Raw genomic sequence first — 19,102 nt, 5'->3', positions numbered from 1 at the left:
TGCTTTGCCACGTGGCTGCTTCAGCAGCGCCTGCAGCCTACATCGGAAGACAGACACCAGCTGCCACAGAGCCGCATGCTTTTAAACTGTACAGAGTACTAAAGAGCCCTTTCACTTTTTAGAATATATTCTATTTTTTTAAAATATATTTTATTTTTAGCTATTTATTTGAGAGAGAAAGAGAGGGAGAGAATGGGCACACCAGGTCCTCCAGCCACTACAAACAAACTCCAAATGCACGCATGACCTTATGCATCTGGCTTACGTGGGTCCTGGGGAATTGAACCTGTGTCCTTTGGCTTTGTAAGCAAGCGCCTTAACCACTAAGCAATCCCACCAGCCCCCGTTCAGTTTTTATAAACATGACCTTGAAAACAATACCTGCAGAACCTCACATCCGCGCGCTAGCTGACGCGTCGGTCCCGAGAAACTGTCTGTCCAGCGGAACTACAGGTTGACCAGGTTCTGGGGGAACAGTGCGTGGAAATGCTGAGCCTTTCATCTGCCATGAGGACCGAGGCTGTGTACTTGTATTTGTTGAGTTCCAAGGGCCCCCGGATTAACTCCTTAATTAGAAGGTTTTCGTGAGACAAAGATGGCCGAGGTTCACAGTCATCATCCAGGGCGGTGAAAACTTCAGCTAGGATCCTTGCTTTTAGATGTCCCAACACCCCCCTTTTTTTTTTTCTAAGGTGTCCTTTAAATCCGCCTTCAGCTCCGCGACAGCCACCATTTTTCAACTTTTTCCCCACTTTTTTCCTCTTACTGCATTAGTAAATAGCTCAGTAAAAGGGGCGTTCTTCAGTGTAGTCAAACACTTACAGAAAAGTAACTTGTAAAACTCTAAACATGGGGAGAAATATACTTTGAAAGTTATATTAGGGAAAGTGTATACTACACCCATATATTTATAATCTACTAAATCGGTCGTGGTGGCACTTGCCTTTAATCCTAGTACTCAGGAGGCACAGGTAGGAGGATCGCTTTGAGTTCAAGGCCAGCCTGAGGAATTCCAGGTCAGCCTAGGCTAGAGTGAGACTCTACCTTGGGTGGGGGGGGGAGGGGAAGAAAGAAAAAAAATCTATTAAATGTAATCATGAGCTGATTTAAAGTAAGCACACTTGTGGGAGCTGGAGAGAAAGCTTAGTGATTAAAGCACTTGCTGGCAAAGCCAAAGGACCCAGAGTCGATTCTCCACTACCCGCATAAGCCAGATGCACGAGCTGGCACATGCGTCTGGAGTTCCTTTCTGGTGGCTAGAGGCCCTGGCGCACCCATTTTCTGTCTACCTCCCTCTCATTCTCTCTTTCTTTAATAAATAAAATAGAAAATGAGCGCACTAGTTTATTTAATAGCAGCTTTTGGATGTCACAATGAGCATTGTGAGGTTGCTGAAAGCTCTGTGACATATCTGTGATATGGACTCCCCTCAGCACTGTTAGGGCCAGTGGGAATTTTGGTAAGTCACCAGAGACACATACCAGCCAGTGCTAGATTCCCGAGATACTTGACTATGGGCAACTTTTTCAGTTTGAGAGGTATGTTCACACTGTCTTTGGGTGCTTTCCCTTCAAGTAGACTGGACTGTATCTTTTAAACTACTTTTTAAAAATATTTCTTCTAAATCACCTAGTGATAATTCCATTTTATACTGTGATTTATTCTTTTATCATTGTAATTTTATTCACCAAATTACATGACGTTATTTTTAACATTGTAAAAGTACCTAAGTATGTATATTTTGTGTCATTGAACTAAAGACATTCACTTGAATAATAAGAATGTAAAGATTTGCTCTTGATTTATACTGATATGTGATATATACATAGTTTTAATGACCAATAAGAGCTATTTTCAGATAATTGTGAATATCTGCATGGCTGTACTTGAAGCTTAAAAAGAAGTTGTTAAGCTGGGATGGTGGCAAATGCCTTTAATCCCAGCAATCCAGAGGTAGAAGCAGAAGGATCGCCATGAGTTTGAGGCCACCCTGAGACTACATAGTGAATTCAGGTCAGCCTGAGCTAGAGTGAGACCCTACCTCAAAAAGCCAAATAAATAAATGAATAATAAAATAACATATAAAAATAAAAATTAATAAAAGCTAAGTGTTAATTCTGTTGTCACTTGATCTGTGGCTTAGTTCTCCTGACCCTGGCCTTTCCTTTCATTTGGCAATGAACTAAATGTAGAGGCCCTTATATTTGTGAGGAATTAATACAGTAATATAGTGGATTGTCACAGGCACTAGAACTTTTTTTTTTTCTTTTTTTTGAGGTAGAGTCCCAGGCTGGCCTTGAATTCACAGTGATTCTCCTACCTCTGCTTCCTGAGTGCTGGGAGTAAAGGCATGCACCACCATGTTCATCCTAGAAAAATTTTTAAAAAAATTTGTTCATTTTTATTTATTTATTTGAGTGTGACACAGAGAGAAAGACACACACACACACACACACACAGAGAGAGAGAGAGAGAGAGAGAGAGAATGGGCATGTCAGGGCTTTGAGCCACTGCTAACGAGCTCCAGATGCGTGCACCTCCTTGTGCATAACATGGGTCCTGGGGAATCGAGCCTCGAACTGGGGTCCTTAGGCTTCATAGGCAAGTGCTTAACCGCTAAGCCATCTCTCCAGCACAGAACTTTTTCTTTTTGAGGTAGGGTCTCACTCTAGCTCAGGCTGACCTGGAAATCACTATGTAGTCACAGGGTGGCCTCGAACTCACAGCAGTCCTCCTACCTCTGCCTCCTGAGTGCTGGGATTAAAGGCATGCGCCACCATGCCCGGCTCACATTCTAGAACTTTTAAATAATGTTTTTCCTCCAAGGATTCTGGAGTTCCTTCATGGTGTCTTATTGATATGGTCAGGCAAATTGAACATTAAAAACACTTGTTCTGCCTTTTCCTTAGTAGTGGACACTCTTTGAACTTGACTTCAGTGATTTTTGGCATTGCATGAGGATATGCCTTCACTGACAGTGACCCAAACCCTCCTGACTGTCCTGATCACAGGGAATCACACATGCATGTATCGAATACTATGCAAGATGGAAAAAGTGACATTAGAAATTTGAACTACCATTAAGTTATTGCACATTAATATTTGCAAATCATGTTGTGTACCTTATGGATGAGAACCTGTGATAAGTGCACAACGTTGCATTTTCTAATTTATAGTATATTCACCATCAGAAATGGCTTTGTATCAAATTTAACATCCTGCAAAAGTGACTTCATGTTATAACAGCATAATATATTCAAAGAGCTTGAGAAAATCTAGAAGGTCCTTGGGCATTTTGATGACTTACTCAACATGTGCAAAGAATGGGGAAGGGCTTCCCTTAGAAAAGAGTGTGCAGTTCATGCCATTTCACTTTCCTTATTTGTATGTGTCTGGACAGGCCTCCTGTAGCCGAGGTAGCCCTTAAATTCAGTATTCCTAAAAATAGCCTCAAACTCTCTTCACCCTTCATTCCTAGAGCTAACATGACAGGTATGAGTTGCCACATTCAGCTCAGTATGATTGTTTTTTTTAAAAAAATATTTTATAATTTATTTATTTGAGGCAAGGGGAGAGGCAGATAGAAAGAGAGAATGGGCACACCAGGGCCTCCAGCCACTGCAGACAAACTCCAGACACATGTGCCTCCTTGTGCATCTGTCTTACATGGGTCCTGGGGAACTGAACCAGGGTTAGGCTTTGCAGGCAAATGCCTTAACTGCTAAGCCATTCCCTCATCTAAGTATAATTGTTTTGTACCATTCACCATGCCCAGAGCTTAGGGGCCTAGGTTTCTATGTGTCAGTCATTTCTGCTTCTTGCTCTCCTTTCCCTGGTAGAAGGGATCATTAGCAGCTCAGTACCACTTTCACACCATACACTTCAAAGCACTGTTTAGGTCCACATAGAGAAATTTCCACCAGTGAGATGTAATCACAAGTTACCAAAATAATGACACTGGTTTTGCTTCCTTCTAGATCTTGAGTACAAGGAGGACCAGGAAAGTCAAGTAACTGCCGTAAGACCACAGTTCTGTGTCTTCTATAGAAATATACTTCTATGTTCAGTATATGTGCAACGTGTTTGGACAGAATAAGATCCTGAGCTCGTTAGAATTCAGTGGGAATCTCTGACCAGCCTATGCCTGGTTCCCCATGAGGATTAATGTTGCCAAATTCAATATAATGGGTGGAAGGATTTTCCTCATCAATGAATTTCCATCTCATAATACCAGCAGGACACCTAAAAGTCCAAATGGATTTGGTAACTGCACTCTGCATTAAAATCCTATACCTTTTCATGTGTGGTCCACTGTGACATTGTTGATCTATGCAGTGTCCCATTGCATGATTTCCTAATGTATCCTAATAAAGCTAAAACATGACATGAACTGTACTGAAGGGATTAGATTAAGATTCACAGTGTTTCTTTTTCTCTAGGTGCAGAAATTCCGGGAAGTTGAGGAGCCTGGTATGTAGTGTGAAATCCCACATTCATTAAGGAAGCACCTTACTCTTTCAGTGCTGAGACATTTGAGTTGTTTGTTCCTGGTAGGAAAGAGAGGGGGTGAAAGTATCAATGAGATGACAAGATTTTGCCATGCAGGCTCTGTAGAATTCATTTGGAATGCTGAGTTCTCCGATGCACCTATTATCCTTCCTCTGGTGGAGGCTGGAATGGGTGAACCACATTCTTGGGACTTCTTTCCAGGCACTGGTAATGAGGAGCAATGAGATCTCATCAGTGTCAAAAGCCTGCAGAGCGATGATGGCTGTAAGAGAAAGGAAGCCTGGTTAGATCCAATGCAGAGTGAGTCCCAGGTTGCGCCTTCTGCACAAGAAGCTGAGGGTGTGGAGAATGTTATTGGTGAGGACAAGGAATGAGTGTGGAGGTTCCTGAGCCTTTCCTTTTGCCAGGCATGGTGGGAAACTTCGCTTTTGATTGTTTTTGATTGACCTCTCAGGCTGCTGGTTTGTGGAGATCCTGCCAAGAGGACCTGCCCAGTGATGCATCAGCCCCTGTCAGTTCTCTACACTTTACTCGTGATCAGTAGCTCTTAGGAATCGTGCCCAAGAGGAAGTTTTCATCTGGGCCATGTGGTGGGGATCGCCTCTCACATGGCACTGGCATGAATGTGTAGATAGTATCATCAAGGCTGAGCCCATGGAAAGCTATGTCCTCCCCTCTGTTCCTTCAGGACTTCTTCACTGCACCTTCTTGTTCCTCTTTTTTATCTGTCTTCCTTGCATATTGAACACACTGAAATATTTCAGATGATATTGTGGAGGGAATTATTATTTTTTTTTTAAATATTTTTTATTTATTTATTTGAGAGCGACAGACACAGAGAGAAAGACAGATAGAGGGAGAGAGAGAGAATGGGCGCGCCAGGGCTTCCAGCCTCTGCAAACGAACTCCAGACGCGTGCGCCCCCTTGTGCATCTGGCTAACGTGGGTCCTGGGGAACCGAGCCTCGAACCGGGGTCCTTAGGCTTCACAGGCAAGCGCTTAACCGCTAAGCCATCTCTCCAGCCCTGGAGGGAATTATTTTTAACAGGTTACATACTCACAGTCCCTGAGGCCTCTATCTAAATACTGTCATCTTCTGGCTATCCTTGGCTTGTATACTATGACTCTATGAGGATGGTTCCTTCAGTGTTTGCATTCGATAATCTTAGCATGCATTGCCATTTGGAGCATTTCATGATTTAGCATATCATTGATGAAGACTTTAAAGTGATTTTGTGAGTGATGCGAGGCTAGTACCATTTGAAGACTGTTGCCTGATGTCTTCCCGAGCCATGGATGGACTGAAAAATGTTTCATTTGCTCATTATCTGCTGCTGCTTTCTTTTCTTATATACATTAGAGAAGAAAGGAAGAGATAGATGCAGAGATGGATAGATATACAGAGAGAATTGATAAGGCTATGCCTTAGCTACTGCAGAGCAAGTCCCAATGCATGCTCCACCTTGTGTTTATGTGTAACCTGTGTGCATGAGTCACTTTCTGTCTCTGGCCTACCTGGGTTCGGGGGATTTGAAAAATGGGCCCTTAGGTTTCACAGACAATAGACTTAACCACTAAGCCATCACTCCAGCCCACTCTCTTTAATCTCTCCACTGAGCTGGCTACTCTAGCGGGTCCCATTAGCAAGAGAGTGGGATCTGATAGGTTTGCTCCACATTAAGATAAAGGTGACTTTTTCATTGACTTTCAGGTGGGCAGAGGAAATGACAAGTCTCTGTCACTTAATCACAGTATTTAGTTAGCTCCTTGTACACATTGACCATCATGACGTCAGCAGAAATATTCTAGTTGTAAACAGAGGGACTCAATTTCTTTTTGATGGCTTTCCTATAATTCTACCTATAAGATGGTAGGTAGTAGATCCAAGTCTTCATGATACTCATGTGGCCAAAAGTCAATGTACTTTTGGTACCATGTAGGTAATTGTGAACCAGGGGAAAGGTGAGGCTGTCTGGTGTGAGTGGGTGTATTGTCTTCTAGTGCAGACTGAAATGGGTGAGCCCCTGTCTCTATTGGCTTTCTTTCTTTCTTTCTTTCTTTCTTTCTTTCTTTCTTTCTTTCTTTCTTTCTTTCTTTCTTTCTTTCTTTTTGAGGTAGGGTCTCACTCTAGCCCAGGTTGACCTGGAATTCACTATGTAGTCTCAAGGTGGACTCCAACTCAAGGCAACCTCCTACCTTTGCCTCCCCATTGCTGGGATTAAAGACATACACCAGCTCTTTTGGCTTTCTTACAGGCTCTCTTCTCTCACCATGGGTGGCTATACACATTATGTGCAAAATCTTAGAATAGCACTTGGGTAATTCCTCCTATTTACCTGATACCTTATCTGCCCTATTATTGGTTATCTGGTCTGTGTTACCTTTTGCATGGCCCGTGCATGTGTTCTGGAGAATCTTGTTTTCATACCTGATGAGTCAGGGAGAATTATATATATCAGAGTGACAGAAATCCGTGAAAGTAGCAATTTTTTTGTGTCACTGCCTAGTTGCCAAAGGAGATATCTCCATTTATTTGATGTCTATGTTCTCATATTTTCACAAGCAAGCAATCATTCTTGTACGTTTGAGCAACTTCTTTGAAAATTTCTTCCTGTCTGAGACCATGTGAATATATATACTCTAATTTCTTAAAAATATTTTATTGTATTTGTATATTAGAGAGAGAGGGAGAGGGAGAGAGAAGCCAGGCATGGTGGCACACACCTTTAATCCCAGCACTTGGGAGGCAGAGATAGGAGAATAGCCATGAGCTCTACCTCAAAGAGAGAGAGAGAGAGTGAGAGCGAGAGAGAGAAAGAAAGATAAAGGGTATGTGTGCTCCAGTGCTTCTAGCCACTGCTAAGGAACTCCAGATGTTTGTGCATCTCAGTGTAACTTATGTACTGGGGAATTATACATATGTCCTCAGCCTTCCCAGTAAACACATTACCTGCTAACCCGTGTCTCCAACCCTATACTGTAACTTTATTTCCTCTTCTGACTATTGTGTAATTGGTTTCTTATTTTCATGTAGTTAATTTTGATGAGTCTTTGAACTTGATCTCAATGACTCAAAGCATTTCTTAATGGTACCATCTTCACTAAGTGTGACACAAAAATTCCTGAGCTGGGAGGATCACTGTGAGTTTGAGTCCACCCTGAGACTACATAGTGAATTACAGGTCAGCCTGGGCCAGAATGAGACCATACCTCGAAAAACTAAAAGAAAACAAACAAACAAACAAACAAAATCTTCAGACTGTCTTGATCACAGGGGAACAAATGCATGAGTACCACATATTATGCAAAAATGACAAAATTGACAATGGAAGACCTGAACTATTATAAAGTTATTGTACTTTGCCAGGCTTGAATATATTTTAGCTCCACACTGATTTCCACGATGGATGGACCAGATTGCATTCCCACCAACAGTGTAGAAGCATTCCTCTTTTTCTGCATCCTTGCCAGCATTTATGGTCATTTGTTTTCATTGTGGTAGCCAATTTGACAGGAGTGAGATAGAATCTCAATATAGTTTTAATCTGCATTTCCTTGATTACTAGGGATGTAGAACAGTTTTTTAGATACTTATATGCCATCTGTATTTCTTCTTTTGAGAACTATTTAGTTCCATAGCCCATTTTTTAACTGGGTTGTTTGACTTCTCATTATTTTATATTTTGAGTTCTTTGTATATCCTAGATATTAATCCTCTATCAGATGTATAGCTGGCAAAGATTTTTTAAAATTAATTTTACTTATTTATTTTCTTTATTTTATTTTATTTTTTAATTTTTATTAACATTTTCCATGATTATAAAATATATCCCATGGTAATTCCCTCCCTCCCCTCCCCCACACTTTCCCATTTGAAATTCCATTCTCCATCATATTACCTCCCCATTACAATCATTGTAATTACATATATACAATTTCAACCTATTAAGGATCCTCCTCCCTTCCTTTCTCTTCCCAAAGATTTTTTTTTTTCCTATTCTGTGGTTTGCCTCTTTGCTTTATTCACAGTGTCTTTTGCAGTACAAAATCTTTGTAATTTCATGAGGTCCCAGCAGTTAATCTGTGGTTTTATTGCCTGAGCAATTGGGGTTATATTCAGAAAGTCTTTGCCAAGACCAATATGTTGAAGGGTTTCCCCTACTTTTTCCTCTAGCAGTTTCAGGTCCAATGTTAAGGTCTTTAATCCATTTGGACTTAATTCTTGTGCATGGAGGGAGAGAAGGATCTACTTTCATCCTTCTACAGATACATATCCAGTTTCCCCAGCATCATTTGGTGAAGAGACTGTCTTTTCTCCAATGAATATTTTTGGCATTTTTGTCAAATATCAGGTGGCTATAGCTACCTGGACTTACATCTGGGTCCTCTGTTTTGTTCCATTGATCTACGTGTCTGCTTTTGTGTCAGTGCCATGCTGTTTTTGTTACTATGGCTCTGTAGTATAGGTTAAAATCAGGTATGGTGATACCACCAGCCTTATATTTGTTGCTCAAAATTGTTTTAGATAATCGAGATTTTTTTGTGCTTCCAAATGAATTTTTGGATTTTTTTTCCTATTTTTGTGAAGAATGCCATTGGAATTTTGATGGGGATTGCATTAAATGTGTAGATTGCTTTTGGAAAGATTGCCAGTTTCACAATATTGATTCTTCCGATTCAAGAACTAGGGATGTTTTTTCATTTCCTGCATTTCTTGCTTCAGTGTTTTAAAGTTTTCATTGTAGAAATCCTTCACTTCCTTAGTTAGGTTTATTCCAAGGTACTTTATTTCTTTTGATGCAACTGTGAATGGGAATAATTCTCTGATTTCATCCCCTGTGTGTTTGTTGATATCATTTAGGAAGGCTACTGATTTCTGTGTTTATTTTGTACCCTGCTACATGGCTATAGGTGTTTATCAGCTCTAACAATTTGCTAGTAGAGGCTTTAGGGTCCTTTATGTATATAATCATGTCATCTGCAAATAATGATTACTTGATCTCTTCTTTTCCAATTTGTATCTCTTTTGTGTATGTCTCTTGCCTTATTGCTATGGCTAATACTTCCAGTACTGTATTAAATAAAAGTAGGGACAGTAGACACCCTTGTCTTTTTCCCGATTTTAGTGGAAAAGCTTCCAGTTTCTCCCCATTTAGCAATATGTTGGGTGTAGGCTTGTCATAAATAGCCTTTATTATGTTGAGATATGTTCCTTCTATTCCCAGTCTCTGTAGGACTTTTATCATGAAAGGATGTTGGGTTTTGTTAAATGTTTTCTCTGCATCTAATGAAATGATCATGTGATTTTTGTCCTTTAGTCCATTCATATAATGTATTACATTTATTGATTTGTGTATGTTGAACTGTCCCTGCATTTCTGAGATAAAGGCTACTTGGTCGGGGTGAATGATCTTTCTGATATATTCTTGCATTCTGTTTGCCAATATTTTGTTGAGAATTTGTGCATCTATGTTCATGAGGGAGATTGGTCTGTAATTTTCTTTCTTTCTTTTTTTTTGTTCTGTCTTTGCTTGGTTTTGGTATCAGAGTGATGCTGACTTCATAGAAGGAGTTTGGTAGGATTACTTCTTTTTCTATTTTAAGGAAAAGTTTAAGAAGCAATGGTGTTATTTCTTCCCTGAAGATCTGGCAAAATTCACCAGTGAATGTGTTTGGGCCTGGACGTTTTTTTAGTTGGGAGACTTTTGATAACTGCTTGGATCTCCATACTTGTTATAGGTCTACTTAAGTGATTAATCTCATCTTGGTTTAATTTAGGTAGGTCATATAAATCAAGGAAATCATCCATTTCTTTCATATTTTCATATTTAGTGGAGTATATGTTTTTATAGTAAGTCCCTATGATTTTTTAAAATTTCTCTGGTATCTGTTGTGGTGCTGCATTTTTCATCTCTAATTTTATTAAGTTGTGTCTCTTCTCTCTTTCTTTTGGTCAGAATTGCTAAGGGTTTATCAACCTTGTTTATCATTTCAAAGAGCCAACTCGTTGTTTCATTGATTCTTTTGATTGTATTTTGGTTTCTATTTCATTAATTTCTGCCCTAATCTTTATTATTTCTTCCTGTCTATGGATTTTTGGTTTGCCTTGTTCTTCTTTTTCCAAGGCTTTAAGGTGAAGCATCAGGTTGTTTACTTGAGACCTTTCTAATTTCTTTCTTTTCTTTTCTTTCTTTTTTTTTTTTTGGTTTTTCGAGGGAGGGTCTCACTCTAGCCTAGGTTGACCTGGAATTCACTATGGAGTCTCAGGGTGGCCTCAAACTCACAGCAATCCTCCTACCTCTGCTTCCCAAGTGCTGGGATTAAAAGCGTGCACCACCATGCCTGGCTTCTAATTTCTTAATATAGGCACTTAAAAAAGCTATAAATTTACCTCTTAGGACTGCCATCATTGTGTCCCAAAGGTTTTAATATGTTGTGTTCTCATTATCATTTGATGCTATGAATTTCTTGATTATCTTCTTGATTTCTTCATTGACTCATTCATCATTTAGTAGCGTATTGTTTAGTTTCTATGATTTTGTGTCTGCTCTGTAGCTTTTTTTGCTATTGCTTTGTAGTTTGATTCCATTGTGGTCAGATAGAATGCAAGGAATTATTTAACTTTCCTATATTTGTTAAGATTTGCTTTGTGTCTTAATATATGGTCTATTTTAGAGAATGTTCCATGTGCTGCTGAAAAGAATGTATATTCTGCAGCATTTGGATGAAATGTCCTGGACATATGTGTTAGGTCCATTTCTTCTGTGACCTTATTTAATCCAGATGCCTCTCTATTTGTTTTTTGTTGGGATGACTTGTCAATTGATGAGAGTGGGGTGTTGAAGTCACCCACTACAACTGTGCTTGGTGTTATATGTGACCTGAGTACTAGTAGAGTTTGTTTGATGAAGTTGGGAGCTCCCATGTTAGGTGCATAGAGGTTTAGGATTGTAATGTCCTCCTGTTGGAGTGTGCCTTTAATCAATATAAATTGACCTTCCTTATCTTTACTAACTAATGTTGGACTGAAGTCTACCTTGTCAGATATTAGGATGGCAACCCCTACTTGTTTTCTAAGCCCATTTGCTTGAAACACCGTTTTCCAACCTTTCACCCTAAGATAGTGCCCATCTTTTGTAGAAAGGTGAGTTTCTTGGAGGCAACAAACTGAAGGATCCTGCTGATTAATCCAGTCTACAAACTTATGTCTTTTGGTTGGGGGCATTGAGGCCATTGATATTAAGAGATATTATTGAACAGTGTGCCATTTTTTTGTAGTTATCCCAGTTTTACCTTTGCTCTCTTCTTTTAAATAGTATTTGAGTTCCTTATATGTGTGCTTTTCTTTCTCTTCAGCATGGAGGATTCATTAAAGTATTTTCTGTATAGCTGGTTTTTTCTTCAAATATTCCTTTAGCCTGCTTTGTTGTGGAATGTCCTTATTTCTCCATCTATTTGAATGGATAGCTTTGCAGGATAAAGTAACCATGGTTGACAGCTGTTATCTTTCAGAACTTGGAATACATCACTCCAAGCCCTTCTGGTTTTTAAAGTTTGTGTTGAGTAATCTGCTGTGATCCTGATGGGCTTGCCTTTGTAATTTGATTTTTTTTCTTTTTTTCTCGAGGTAGGGTCTCTCTCTAGCCCAGGCTGACCTGGAATTCACTATGTATTCTCAGGGTGGCCTTGAACTCATGGCGATCCTCCTATCTCTGCCTCCCGAGTGCTGGGATTAAAGGTGTGGGCCACCATGCCCAGCCTGTAATTTGATTTTTCTCTCTAACTGCTTTCAATATATTTTCTTTGGTTTTTGTTTGGGAGTTTAATTATAATATGGCTAGGAGAGGTTCTTTCCACGTTTTGTCTGGTTGGTGTTCTAAATGATTCCTGTATCTGCATTGACATCTCTTTCCCAATTTGGGGTAAGTTTTCTTCTGTGATTTTTTTGAAAATGCCTACTATGCTTTTGGAGTGAAATTCTCCTTTTACTATACCCTGAATTTTTATGTTTGATCTTTTCATAGTGTCCTGAGTATCTTGAAATTCCCATTCATATTTTCCTATTAGTTTGTCTTTCTTTTTGTTGGATTGTATTAGATCTGCCACCTGGTCTTCTAGTTTAGATATTCTATCCTCTCCTTCATCCATTCTACTGGTGAGGTTTTGTACAGTTTTTTTTTTTTTTTTTTTTTTTTTTAAATTTCATTGACTGTGTTCTTCATTGCTAGTAATTCCGGCTGGTTTTTCATATTTCTATTTCCTTATTTATGTTTTGTATTGACCTCTTTATTTCATTACATTGGTTTCCTGTGTCTTCTTTGATTCCTTTGATGTCCTCTTTTATTCCTTTGGTTTCTTCTTTGACTTCTTTGAGCATATTTGTAGTCATTATTTTGAAATCTTTCTCATGCATTTTCTAACTCATTCTCCCTGGAGGTTATTTCTGATGCCTTAAGACGTTTTGGTGGGTTTATGTTGTCTTGACTTTTGGTGTATTTTGTGTTGTATTGTACATGTTTTTGCATCTTGGAGTAATTCAATGCTTGGATTTTGTAGTAAGCTGCAGTATTATTTGCTGTGTCAATCAATCTGACGTTATATATCTTCAGGGTAGGAGCTGAAGGAGCTTATTTGGTGGTTACTGACCTGGTGTATTCCCAGTTACCTTTTGGGAAGATTTTGGTCTCAGTTATGCTGTGCTCCTGCTTGGGTCCCTCTTTAGTGCACTGTGGGTTCAAGGAGGCTGACTGGGTTGCTGGATTGCTGCTCTGGTAGCTGGTGCTGGGTGCTGTGATCTCCCTTCCCCAGGTATCTTGGTGCATGCTTTTAATCCCAGGTTTAGATAGGAGGATGGTCATGAGTTTGAGGCCAGCCTGAGACTACATAGTGAATTCCAGGTCAGCCTGGGCTAGAGTTAGACACTACCTTGGAAACACCCTCCCCCACACAAAAAACCCCAACCAACGAAACAAACAAACAAGTTAGTGTACTTTAATTCCTGTAAATGATATTTGTTTATTTTATGGATACAAACTGATTATAACCAAACAACAGTGCATTTCCGAGGATCTAGTGTATTTCATCATCAGAATTAGCTTCGTATCAAATTACATGTCATGCAAAAATGACTTCATGTAGCAGTAGCGTGACATTCTTTTAAAAATTTTTATTAGCATTTTCCATGATTATAAAAAAATATCCCATGGTAATTCCCTCCCTCCCGCCCCCCACACGTTTCTCCTTGAAATTCCATTCTCCATCATATTACCTCCCCATCACAATCATTGTATTTACATATATACAATATCAACCTATTAAGTACCCTTCTCCCTTCCTTTCTCTTCCCTTTATGTCTCCTTTTTAACTTACTGGCCTCTGCTACTAAGTATTTTCCTTCTCACGCAGAAGCCCAGTCATCTGTAGCTAGGATCCACATATGAAAGAGAACATGTGGTGCTTGGCTTTCTGGGCCTGGGTTACCTCACTTAGTATAATCCTTTCCAGGTCCATCCATTTTTCTGCAAATTTCATAACTTCATATTTCTTTACCGCTGAGTAGAACTCCATTGTATAAATGTGCCACATCTTCATTATCTACTTATTAGTTGAGGGACATCTAGGCTGGTTCCATTTCCCAGCTATTATCAATTGAGCAGCAATAAACATGGCTGAGCACGTACTTCTAAGGAAATGAGATGATTCCTTCGGATATATGCCTAGGAGTGCTATAGCTGGGTCATATGGTAGATCAATCTTTAGCTGTTTTAGGAACCTCCACACTGATTTCCACAATGGCTGAACCAGATTGCATTCCCACCAGCAGTATAGAAGGGTCCCTCTTTTTCCACATCCCCGCCAACATTTATGATCATTTGTTTTCATGATGGTGGCCAATCTGACAGGAGTGAGATGGAATCTCAATGTAGTTTTATTTATTTATTTATTTATTTTTGGTTTTTTGAGGTAGGGTCTCTCTCTAGCCCAGGCTGACCTGGAATTCACTATGGAGTCTCAGGGTGGCCTTGAACTCACAGCAATCCTCCTACCTCTGCCTCCCGAGTGCTGGGATTAAAGGCATGCGCCACCATGCCCGGCTTCAATGTAGTTTTAATCTGCATTTCCCTGATGGCTAGTGATGTAGAACATTTTTTTAGATGCTTATATGCCATTCGTATTTCTTGCTTTGAGAATGCTATATTTAGCTCCATAGCCCATTTTTTGTTTGGCTTTTTTGATTCCTTATTATTTAACTTTTTGAGTTCTTTATAAATCCTAGATATTAATCCTCTATCAGATATATAGCTGGCGAAGATTTTTTCCCATTCTGTAGGTTGCCTCTTTGCTTTTTCCACTGTGTTCTTTGCTGTGCAAAATCTTTGTAATTTCATGAGGTCCCAGTAATTAATCTGTGGTTTTATTGCCTGAGCAATTGGGGTTGTATTCAGAAAGTCTTTGCCAAGACCAATATGTTGAAGAGCTTCCCCTACTTTTTCCTCTAGCAGTTTCAGAGTTTCTGGTCTGATGTTAAGGTCTTTAATCCATTTGGACTTAAGTCTTGTGCATGGCGAGAGAGAAGAATCTATTTTCATCCTTCTGCAGATATATTTCCAGTTTTCCCAACACCATTTGCTGAAGAGGCTGTCTTTTCTCCAATGAGTATTTTGGGCATTTTTATCGAATATCAGGTGGCTATAGCTACTTGGGCTTACATCTGGGTGCTCTATCCTGTTCCACTGATCTACATGTCTGTTTTTGTGCCAGTAACACACTGTTTTTGTTACTATGGCTCTGTAGTATAGGTTAAAATCAGGTATGGTGATACCACCAGCCTTATTTTTGTTGCTCAGTATTATTTTAGATATTCGAGGTTTTTTGTGATTCCAAATGAAATTTTGGATTGTTTTTTTCTATTTCCATGAAGAATGCTTTTGGATTTTTGATAGGGATTGCATTAAATGTGTAGATTGCTTTTGGTAGGATTGTCATTTTCACAATATTGATTATTCCAATCCAGGAACAGGGTATGTTTCTCCACTTTCTAGTGTCTTCTGCAATTTCTTGCTTGAGTGTTTTAAAGCGTGACACATTGAAATGGTTTTGAAACAGTCAAAAAGCTCCTGATTCATTTTGATGACTTTCCGAACGTGTGGGAAGGATGGTTAAGGCGTCTGTTAGACAGTATTGTGCATTCATGACATTTCATTTTCCTTATTTGTGTGTTTTGAGAAAGGGCCTCCTGTAGGTCAGCTAGGCCTTAAATGCAGTGTGCCTCAGCATGTTCTCAAGCCCTCTTCACCCCACATCCCCAGTGCTGACATTCAGCTCAGCAGGATTGTTTTGTATCATGCACAATGCCCAGAGCTTTAGGGCCAGGGCTTCTCTGTGCCAGTCATTCCTGCTTCTTTTCTGTCCTTTCACCCAGTAGAGGGATCATTAGCAGCTCAGTACCACTTGGTAACCAGCCAGTTCCACTCATTGTGCACACAGAGAAATTTCCACCAGTGAGTGGTAAGCACAGGTTACCAACACAATGATATTTGTTCTGTTTCCTTCCAGGTTTGGAGCAACGTGACAATCTGGAAGCTACAAAAATTCCCGTATGTCGACAGTTCTGCATCTTTTATAGAAATGAAGTTCTATGTGCAGTCCATGTGCACTGTGTTCAGACAGAATGAGTTCCTGAGGGTATTAGAACTCCATGGGAATCTCTCACTAACCTATTCCTGATTTCCAATGATAACTAATGTTGCCAAATCTAGTATATTGAAATGGTAGAATGATTTTCCTAATAAACGAATTTCCATCTCATAATAAGCAGGATACTTGAAATTCCAAATGGATTTGATTAATACATTCTGCATTTAAAACCTGTCCCTTTTCTATGTGACTTGTTCCACTTCTTCTGGGGTATATTATGGTTTGGGTGGAATTTTAGAATGTCATCCAGAGGCTTTTGTGGTGTATGTTTCATATGTCCAGTACTGTGGCACTGAGGTGAAGACACATTTAAGTCACAAGACCTAGTCTAGATAACTGAGACACAGAGACATCCCAACTACTTTAGGATGGAGTAATGAGCTCTCACAAGAGCAGATTGTTATGAAGTTTCTCTGCCAAGTTGTTTTGTATCTCTGGTACTCTACGTGTAGCCTCAGCAGACAAAGTAGCATGATCTGAACTTTGAGTTAGCAAAATTACAATAAATACTTTTCTTTCCCAAGTACCCAGTTTCACATGATAGCCACACATAAAAGACTAACATGGTCTTTGACTTGACCACTCACTCTCATTACTCCAAGCCTTTGGTGTAACCACAGACCTGGGTCAAGAGTACTCAGCATGATTTGAGCCTCAAAATGTTTCTCCCTCTCTACATTACAGGTCATGTCAAAGAAGAGACGGATATGTACGTATTCTGGAGTCATTTGTGAAGACACATTTTTATTTTTATTTTATTTTATTGGAGAGAGAGAGGAATGAGAGAGAGAGAATGGGTGTGCCAAGGCCTCCAAGCCACTGCAAAAGAACTCCAGATGCATATGCCATCTTGTGCATCTGGCTTACTTGGGTTGTGGGGAATCAAACTGAGGTCCTTTGGTTTGCAGGCAAGTGCCTTAAGCACTAAGCCAGCTCTTTAGCCCCTGAAGACACACTTTAGATAAAAATTATAGGAATGCTTGTTTCTCCAGTGCGCTACTGTGATCTGAGCCATTTGCTCAGAATAGGGTGTACAGCCTCTGAATTCAGCTCTGTTCCTTACTTCCTGTGGGATTTGGGGCATCAATGTCTATCTACATGTATGTTTATCATAGGAAGCTATTTCTCTCAACTCAACCCAACCCAATTCTTTTCATTTTTTAAAATATATTTTATTTATTTGAGAGTGAGAAAGAAGGAGAGAGAGAGAGAGAAATGGGCATTCCAGGGCCTCCAGCCTCTGCAAATGAACTCCAGATGCATGCACCCCCTTGTGCATCTGGCTAATGTGGGTCCTGGGGAATCAAACCGGTATCCTTTAGCTTTGCAGGCAAACACCTTAACTGCTAAGCCATCTCTCCGGCTCCCAACCCAATATTTTCAATTGAAAAATATTAAAACCAGAAAGAAAGAAAGAAAGAAAGAAAGAAAGAAAGAAAGAAAGAAAGAAAGAAAGGAAAAAGCCAGGTGTGGTAGTGCACGCCTTTAATCTCAGCAATCAAGAGGCAGAGGTAGGAGGACTGCCATGAGTATAAGGCCATCCTGAGACTGCATAGTGAATTCCATATCAGTCTGGGCTAGAGCAAGACCCTACTTCTGAAAAAAAAAAAGAAAGAAAAAAATATGGCATATACTGTTCTTTCATTAACTAGTTCCAACCTCATGGCTAACATGTATGGCAGATTTATTGCCTTACATACCAATCCACAGATGAATAAGCAGAGGGAGCAAGCTTCTAGCTATGAGGTGCCAAAGCCAGTGTGTACTGACATGAAGCTCAAAGTTGCTCACATGTTACAATCTCTACTTGTCATTGCAAGTAAGAGTTCCTGCCTCTCTGGGTTGGATATTATAATTTAGTTCAATGTTCAATCCCAGCACTAAGAAAAACAGTTCTAGCTTCCCTGTATGTACCTGAAATTCTTGTGTATATAGAGATTCCAAACACTACCATGATTGCCTCAGTGGCCAATCATTAAAGATAGCATCTACACATCTGCCGGCTGGCCTTCACCAACATACACGATATAGAAACCCATATGCTTCTCAGGAAATCATGGATTCTGAAAAAGGGGAACATTCCACAGGAAATTGTGGGTGTGAATCATAATTAGGATGTGTCTAGGCATATCTCATTCTTCTAAGGACTTGTGAAATGCTTCAGGATATTGGACAACATTATCATGTTATGTTTTTTTTTTTTTTTTTTTATTTTTATTTTTTTTTTTACCATGACTAGGATTCTGAGTCATGGTGGGAGGCACAGGCAATGTCCTCACCTATCCTAATCAAGATTCCCTTGGGTGACTTTTGAACAAAATCTGTTCTGTTTTGCATCAGGAGTGGAAATGTAGAGTTCCCTCCCTCCCTTCCTTCCTTCCTTCCTTCCTTCCTTCCTTCCTTCCTTCCTTCCTTCCTTCCTTCCGTCCTCCCTCCCTCCCTCCCTCCCTCTTTCTCTCTCTCTCCCTCTTTCTTTCCTTCTTTCTTTCTTTCTTTCTTTCTCTCTTTCTTTCTTTCTTTCTTTCAAGGTAGGGTCTAGCCCAGGCTGGCCTGGAATTCACTATGTAGTCTCAGGGTGGCCTTGAACTCACAGTGATCCTCCTACCTTTGTCTCCCAAGTGCTGTGATTAAAGGCATGAGCCACCATGCCTTGGTCCTCCCTTTTTTCTATCAGGTAGTTTGGTCACAAAGATCTGCTATTACCAATTACAGTACCCTCAGATGAAAAGTAGGCAGTATGGACAGCCCCCTACCTGCCTCCCTTACTGGAGAGGATACTGTTTGATGCTCCTGAGCTGGTAAGTGTCATGATTAGATACAGAACATTGGTTCTCCCCTTTCCTGGAGACATCCAAACATGCTCTCTTCATTCAACCACCCTGGTCTCACTCCTCTG

At 39.9% G+C, this 19,102-nt stretch overlaps 1 pseudogene; it reads right to left on the bottom strand.

Annotated features, from left to right (window-relative positions):
* Positions 1 to 404: 404 nt before the first annotated feature.
* LOC123454622 lies at positions 405 to 733 on the bottom strand (annotated as a pseudogene).
* Between the last annotated feature and the right edge of the window lie 18,369 nt (positions 734 to 19,102).

This window comes from Jaculus jaculus, chromosome 14 (genome assembly GCF_020740685.1).
Source record: "Jaculus jaculus isolate mJacJac1 chromosome 14, mJacJac1.mat.Y.cur, whole genome shotgun sequence".
Classification (NCBI taxonomy): Eukaryota; Metazoa; Chordata; class Mammalia; order Rodentia; family Dipodidae; genus Jaculus; species Jaculus jaculus.
This window is presented reverse-complemented; position numbering and strand designations above follow the sequence as displayed.